General features: G+C 44.7%; 1 pseudogene; it reads left to right on the plus strand.

The window, feature by feature from the left end:
* Positions 1–200: 200 nt before the first annotated feature.
* LOC147903221 (UDP-arabinopyranose mutase 1 pseudogene) lies at positions 201–1,772 on the plus strand (annotated as a pseudogene).
* Positions 1,773–7,819: the final 6,047 nt, after the last annotated feature.

Below are 7,819 nucleotides of genomic sequence, written 5' to 3' on the forward strand. Positions count from 1 at the left end.
AAAGACCAAGTGTAGAACGTGAGAGAGAGCATTCCAAAGACAAAGCTTCAATTATGAAGTGGTAATTTTAAAGTGGTTGGTATGGGAAGATGTGACCAACACGACGTTGATCATGGTTATTGGAAAATGTGAGCGGGTAACTGAACCAAGGGGAGTTGGCGTGACCTAAAACACAACCAGGGCTAAGTGGGCGACGATAACGAGGAAGAAGAAGAGCAACAAGCTCACAAGAAGCAGAAGCAGCAGCAGAAGAAGGAAGACAGTGTGTGTCGATGGCGAAGGAGGAGGAGGAGGAGATGGACGTGGTGATCGCGGCTATCGGTCCCTCCGATCTGCGGAGCTTCTTGGAGGCGTGGCGGCCTTTCTTGCAGACCTACCATCTCATCATCGTGCACGATCCCCCTCCGCCGCCGCAGCACCTGCATGGCTTCCATTACGACCTCTACACCCGAGAGGATATCATCAAGACTTTGGGCCCTGACCTCGTCTCCTCCTTCAGCTTCTCCTCGCATTTCTGTCGATCCTTTGGAGTTTTGGTGTCCCGTAAGCGTTACATCTTCACTCTCGATCTCGATTGTCGTCCTGCCAAGGATCCCAATGGCAACATCATCAACCCCCTGCAGCGCCACTTCACCAACCTCAGCCAACCCTCCACGCCCTTCTTCTTCAATACTCTGTATGATCCCTACAGAGATGGCGCCGACTTCGTGCGCGGCTACCCTTTCAGCTTGAGACAAGGCGTGCTCTCTGCAATCTCGCATGGACTCTGGTTAAATGTTCCAGATTATGACGCTCCTACGCAAATTGTCAAGCCCAGAGAGCGTAACACGACTTACGTCGACGCTGTCGTCACGCTCCCTCGAGGTACGCTTTTTCCTATGAGCAGCATCAATCTAGCGTTTGACAGGAAGATCATCGGTCCAGCTATGTTCTTTGGGATCGCCAAGCCGTCAGGAGGAGGAAATGCTGGGTTCAGCAGGTATGAAACTCTCGATGACATCTGGTCCGGGCTTTGTTGTAAAGTCATCTGCGATCACTTGGGCTACGGGATCAAGACGGGACTACCATACGTCTGGCGAAACGAAAGTGGGAATGCCATGGATAGTCTCCAACGGGAGCCTAACGGAGTGCAGTGGTTAGAGGATCTTATACCCTTCTTCCAAACCTTGCGTTTCTCTCCTGGTGCTGAATCTGCTGAGGACTGCTATCTGGAGATCGCCAAGCAAATTAAAAAAGGCAAACTAGATGCAGTAGATCCTGTTTTCCAGCAACTGGGGACCTCCATGGAAAGGTGGATCCTAGCATGGCAGAAACTCTCTGCTTGATTTGCTATAGCGGGATCTGACTTCTCATTCTGAAACCCCTCATCTTCTTTTCGATCTTAAGCAGAGGACGGAAAACTGCAAAACTGGAAGCTCTACTCCCTTGCTGGAATTTTCTGTCCAGTCGGAGATTGTTGCTGTGGGCATTCGTGTTCTGAATTTCAAATCTTGAAGGCACATCTGTCTTTTCGTCCTAGTATACTTTGTCATTAGAAATGATACGCTTTTCACGCACAGGTAAATAGCATTCTTAAATAACTTGCAAAATTCAATTCACGTCACCCTTCCATGGTTCTATCCTGCCATGATCTTGTCCAGATCTTTAGGATTGCTGTTATGGTGTTTCTGGCGAGGCGCCCGAGAGCCGAAATTGTGTATGCTTTAGAGATTGTATTGTTTGGCACAAGGGGTATTTTTTTTAATAGCTATTCTACATATCTTTCTCTTTCACAGTCTAGACTTATGAACGTTGTGTTTCGTTGGAGTTCTGAAAATGATCAGAACGCCCTTAGATTTCGTGAAGTGATAACATTGATCAACTTTACTTGCCTTGCTTACTCTGTTTTTCTATTTGCTAAGCACCAGTTTTGTGACTTCTTCACTCGTAAAAGCTATGTCAAGCTGGCTGACTTATTCTCTGGTCAAACTGGGGTCAGAACTTCTAAAGACAATCCAAACAGGTTGCTCATTGTGATACTTCCGTCGAGTGTTTTCCAATAGTCATTTCAGACTGAATGCCATTAGAGAGCTTCCCCGTGTATGCTAGTGGGGCTGCCACTACTAGCTTGCTTTCATGTCCCCATGGTTTTGGATTGCATTTGGTGCTGGACTCAGCGTTTGCTTGCCAATCCAGCTTGCCAAAATCCCCATCTCCAGCCCAGCCTTGGGCTGTTGGACTGGAAGAGCAGGTCAATGTGCCCTGTTCCAATTTCACATAGCACGTTGGCATATTTTGCTGTGGGCTGTGGTACTAGGCAGCCTCAGCAGCAGGCCTGCCAGCCTTCAGCCATGCAGGGAAGCGCGTGACATAGCAGTGAGCTTTAAAACTGTATCCAAAATCTGACAGTAGGATGAAAGACCATAGCATGTCACATGGTTCAATCACAGCGACCAGGAATGCTCATTACCCCATAAAAAATGCAGGTATTATAATAAACAACTGGAATTTGGCAGTTGTGGACATTATGCGAGCTATGTTCTATTTGTAGTCGTTTGAAGCTTCATCTGAGATTAAGAACATCTAAGTTTAGGGTCATTTATTCTTTGCAGGCTTACCACTGACAAATGTGGAAGCAATCCATCCATAGAAATCATTAAATGTGTTAATCTGCTAGTATCTGTCCCACCTCTGCTTGTGAGGGCCATAATCAATAATATGTGCTTCTCCTTGCATGGGATCCTCACCATAGCGAGTTATTATTGTTATGTGTGTGACACCCTTTCAGGGCTTATAATGCATTGGATGAATATAAACTATGTATGCCTTACTGGTGATGTATGGTCCCTTCGTTAGAAGGTGTTGGGAGGGGGCAGCAACCTTGTGTTGTGGAAGGGATCCACACATCAAACAAAAGAGGTGGTCCTGATGGTGTTAGTATGTGTGTTGGCCTTACTTTTTTGAATTCTACATCACTTCGGACAGACAAAGACATGTTCAATGCTAATTTGTGTTACGACATGAGTGGACGAGAGTTCGAGGTGTCATGGTGGAGCAACATCATCATTTGAGATTGCAAAGCCCTTGCACTTTATTGCTCAATGTTGTAAAGCACTATATCCTCATTCTCATCTATGCTCACCTTAGTTGTGTTGAAAGGACCCCCCATTGCCATGGTTGGTGTATGTACATGTTGAGACCAAAATTGTCAAAACACCGTCCATTCATCACTTGTGTGTGGTGCACATATCTGATTTGTGACAGTAGAGGTTGGAGGGTTGTAAGAAATCCTAGATTTACTATATTTAGAAATGTGCTAAGGAACAGAAAGGAGATTGAGATAGCAGAGAACAAGGAATAATTGTATTGCTTGAATGTCTGTAGGATAGATGTAGTGTCATCCATACAATTGGACCTCTCTTATATAGAGAGTGAAGAGTCACACATGAAAAGGTGTGTACTCCAAAGGGTATGTGCATGAAGAGTTGTGTACCCCTTGTGAAGGGTGTGACCCTTGATGAGAGGGTACATTACAATAGAAATGTCTCTTCAATAGGATGTCTCTTGTGAAGGGTTGTGCCTCATAGGAAGTGTCCCGTCGAAAGGGCATACCTTTCCACAAGTGTCCATTCATCAAACCATCCATAAGTCTAGAAATAGAGAAAGGAATACGTCACAGATCGTGACATCCCCTCCCACTCAAAAGAAGACCTTGGTGGAGACAATGAACGGATGTAGAAAATATCATCGTAAATTTTGAAAATACTGCTGTAAAAGGTCAGGGTACTACTGCAAGTCTTCATCAGATTGCCAAGTAGTGTCGGAGTCGTCCAGATCTCGCCAAAGAACAAGAAATTCCGTGATAAGTCGATGTCGAGTCTCTCGCTGTCGATGGTCCAGAATACGCTCAGGAATAAGGAGAACATAATCGTCTTCGATTTCTGGGACATAATCACCTACAGGAGGCACTACTTCATCGCCTAGAATGTACTTCTTTAGCCAAGAAACATGAAATGTTGGATGGATTTTTCCCCATGATGGTGGTAATTCCAATTTGTAACTTAAAGGTGAATTTTTCTTGACAATCTGGAAAGGTCCATAGTATCTTGGTCGCAACTTAGGAAACACAGACTTAACCGTCTTATAGCGATGTGGGGCTACAAATAATAGCACCATGTCACCAGTGTTAAATTCTAGGTGACGTCGATGTTTGTTGGCATACCGTTGATACCGTTCTTGCGCTTTTCGCATATGATCCCTGACTTGTAGTAGAATGTCTTGCATTTCTTGAACTAGTTGATCAGCTAGGGCCACTCGATGTTGAAGTACAAAATTCGTTGGTACAATCGGAGTGTGTTCATAAGCTGCTTGGAATGGAGTCATGCTGATGGCACTATGGAAAGAGTTATTATAAGCAAACTCAAGGAGTGGTAGATACTCTTCCCAAGCTGCTAGGTGTGATTGAATATAATGTCGAAGCATTTCTTCCAGAACTTGGTTGACTCTTTTAGTCTGGCCATCTGATTCTGGGTGGTAGGCTGAACTGAACAGTAGAGTTGTACCGAAAGATTCGAACAGTGAAATCCAAAAGTGACTGGTAAACTTAGGATCTCTGTCGGATATGATATTCTTGGGCAATCCATGGTGTCGGAAGATGTGTTGTATGAAGAGTTTGGCTATGTTCGGAGCCTGTGCACTGCTTTTGCAAGCAACAAAGTGTGCCATTCCGGACAATCGATCAACAATTACCATAATCTGAGTGTTACCTCTGGAGGATCGTGGTAGTGTTGTAATCAAATCCATGGAAATACTTTCCCACCTTTTAGTTGGAACTGGAAGAGGCTGAAGAAGTCCTGTTGGAAGTCGTCGGCTTGCTTTCATTTGTTGACAAGATAAGCAAGATGTATTTGATGACGTCGCTTTTCATCTGAGGCCAGTAGTATGTTGCACTGAGTAACCGATAAGTCTTGTTGATGCCTGGATGGGCAGCATAAGGAACTACATGATGCTCTTTTAACAAAAGACGTCGAACATCCTTGTCATGTGGTACACAGATGCGATCTTGATAATACAGAAGGTCGTCCATATAAGAATAGGATGAGAAAATCTTCTGTTCGGAAGTCGAAGGGTGATCTTTTAAAAGAACTTGTACTGCTGTGCCGAAGTCTTTATCATTGAAATACTTCCCTTTGAATGAATTCGGAACATCCACAGATATTGTAGAGATTACCATAGCTGATGCTAGAGGTAACCTGCTGAGAGCATCTGCAACTACATTGTGTAGTCCTGGAATGTACTCAATGGTCATGTGAAAGTTGGCCAGAAACTCAACCCAGCATGCTTGTCGAGCGTTCATGACTGGCTGAGTAAAGATATACTTTAAAGAGTGATGGTCTGTTTTGACCACCGAGTCGGCTCCCATGAGATAATGTTTCCAAGAGCGATAAGCATGTACAACGGCAAGAAACTCCTTATCATAAACCGGGTATCGGGTTTGGATATCAGAATGTTTATGGCTGTCAAAAGCAATAACTTTGCCTTCTTGCATCAAGATTGCTCCTGTAGCGATGTCGAAAGCGTCGGTCATAACCTCAAATGGAAGGTTTGGGTCAGCAATAGCCATAACTGGTGTGGTAGTGAGTGCTTGCTTGAGTTGTTGGAAACTATACTTTGTTTCGGAAAGCCACTGAAAAACTGCTGTGCTTTTTAATAATTCGGACATAGGAGCTGCGATTGCGGAAAACTGATAGACCTTGGTATGGTAGAAGTTTGCCAATCCGAGAAAAGAGCGGACATCATGAACATTCTTAGGAGTAGGCCAGTTTTGGATTACCTCGACCTTCTTGGGATCCACAGAGATGCCTTGAGCTGAAATAACATGTCTCAAATATTCGAGTTGGGTTTTGAAGAACTCACTCTTCTCAATGTTGATGTAGAGAGAATTTGCGCGGAGAACTTCAAAAACTTGGTGAAGATGTTGTTTGTGCTTTTGTAGGGATCTGCTGAAAATGAGGATGTCATTGAGATAAACGATGACGAACTTATCGAGGAAAGGCCTGAAGATGTCGTTCATGAGTGTCATGAATGTGGCCAGGGCATTGTTTAACCCAAAAGGCATGACCAAACATTCGTAGTGTCCATACTTTGTTCGAAAAGCTGTTTGTACTCATCGCCTTCTCGTATGCGAATTTGATGATAACCTGAACGAAGATCAATCTTTGAGAATTGTGTTGCATGTAGAAGTTGATCGAAGAGGTCATCGATGCAAGGCAATGGATACTTGTTTTTGATAGTGAGCTTGTTGAGGGCTCGGTAGTCGATGCAGAGGCGCATTGACTTATTCTTTTTTTCCACAAGTAGTACAGGAGATCCGAAAGGGTTGCGACTGGGCCGAATGTGACCTTTGTCGAGTAGTTCGGTGACCTGTCTTTGGATTTCTTCATTTTGAGTGTAAGAAACCCGATAAGGAGGTTTCGACGGTGGATTACTGTCGGGAATAAGTTCGATTGGGTGATCCACTGGTCGTCGAGGTGGTAACTGCTTTGGCAATTCCTGTGGAAAAAGATCCAGGTAGGGCTGGAAAAAAGGTTGGTTGAGGTATTCAGGAGGATCCTTTGTTGGTGTCTCCTCTACTGCCGTAACCAATAGAAGTGAAGTCTTTACTTGGCGTTTACGAAACCACTTCTTTACTTGTAGGGCAGAGGCAACTAGGGTTGAAGGAGAGTCCCTAGAACCAGTTAGCTCAATAAGTTTTCCCTTGTGGACAAATTGGATAGTATGGCTGCGAAAACTGATTGATGGATCATAGTCGTAGAGCCACTGTTGTCTAAGTATGACATCGTACCGAGAAAGAGGCATGATGTCGAAGTTCAACTTGTCCGTATAATGTTGGATGCGAAAAGACAAGTTTTTGATCCTGGCGTTGCACAAGAAAGTAGTTCCATTTGTGAGTTCAATCTGATAGTCCATGTGACTAGGACTGGTGGTCAACCGAAGTTTGTCGACCATCGAACTAGCTAGGAAATTATGAGAGCAGCCACTGTCGATGAGGATAGTGACCGTTGTTCGACGAATCGATCCTTGAACACAAAGTACTTGAGTGGCCAGGGAAGGTTCGGGGTTGTGGGCAAGGCTCAGGTGGATGGTAGTCGCCATTCGAACAGCTTTGCCTTTCTTGTCTTGTGCTGGGGTAGCATCTTCTCTTTGGGAAGTGCTAGGTTCCATATTGGAATTTTGCTTGGTCGCTTGGGACAATCGAACCATCTATGGTCGCCTGTACAGATGGTACATAGTCCTTTTGTGCTGGAATTGTTCTTCTTGTCAGTGGCCGCACCGTTATGTTGGGGATGTCGGTAATGACTTTGTGAAGAAGAAGAGGTGCGATCCTTGGAGAAGTGCTTCTGTTGAAATCTAGCATATGATTTCTGAGTCTTCTGGGGATCTTGAGACTGTCGCTGACCTTAATTACCGGAGTTTTTTCGAAACCTGGTGTTATCTTGAGGGTGAGCACCTTTGGCCATAGTAGAGTTCTGTGTGCGATTAGCACTCTGCTTCCCTGTGTTTTGGAAATCTGTAATGCGCTCTGCGTAAGCAATAGCGCCAGCTGTGGTGGTGATGTTTGCTTTAAGGACATCAATGCGTAACGAGGGATTTAGGCGTGAGATGAAATCCGAAGTTTGTCGACCATCGAACTAGTTAGGAAATTATGAGAGCAGCCACTGATGATGAGGATAGTGACCGTTGTTCGACGAATCGATCCTTGAACACAAAGTACTTGAGTGGCTAGGGAAGGTTCGGGGTTGCGGGCAAGGCTCAGGTGGATGGTATTCGCCATTCGAAC

Source organism: Dipteris shenzhenensis, chromosome 3, assembly GCF_047967505.1.
Source record: "Dipteris shenzhenensis isolate YYH24624 ecotype China chromosome 3, Dip_SZ_1.0, whole genome shotgun sequence".
In the NCBI taxonomy this organism is placed as follows: domain Eukaryota; kingdom Viridiplantae; phylum Streptophyta; class Polypodiopsida; order Gleicheniales; family Dipteridaceae; genus Dipteris; species Dipteris shenzhenensis.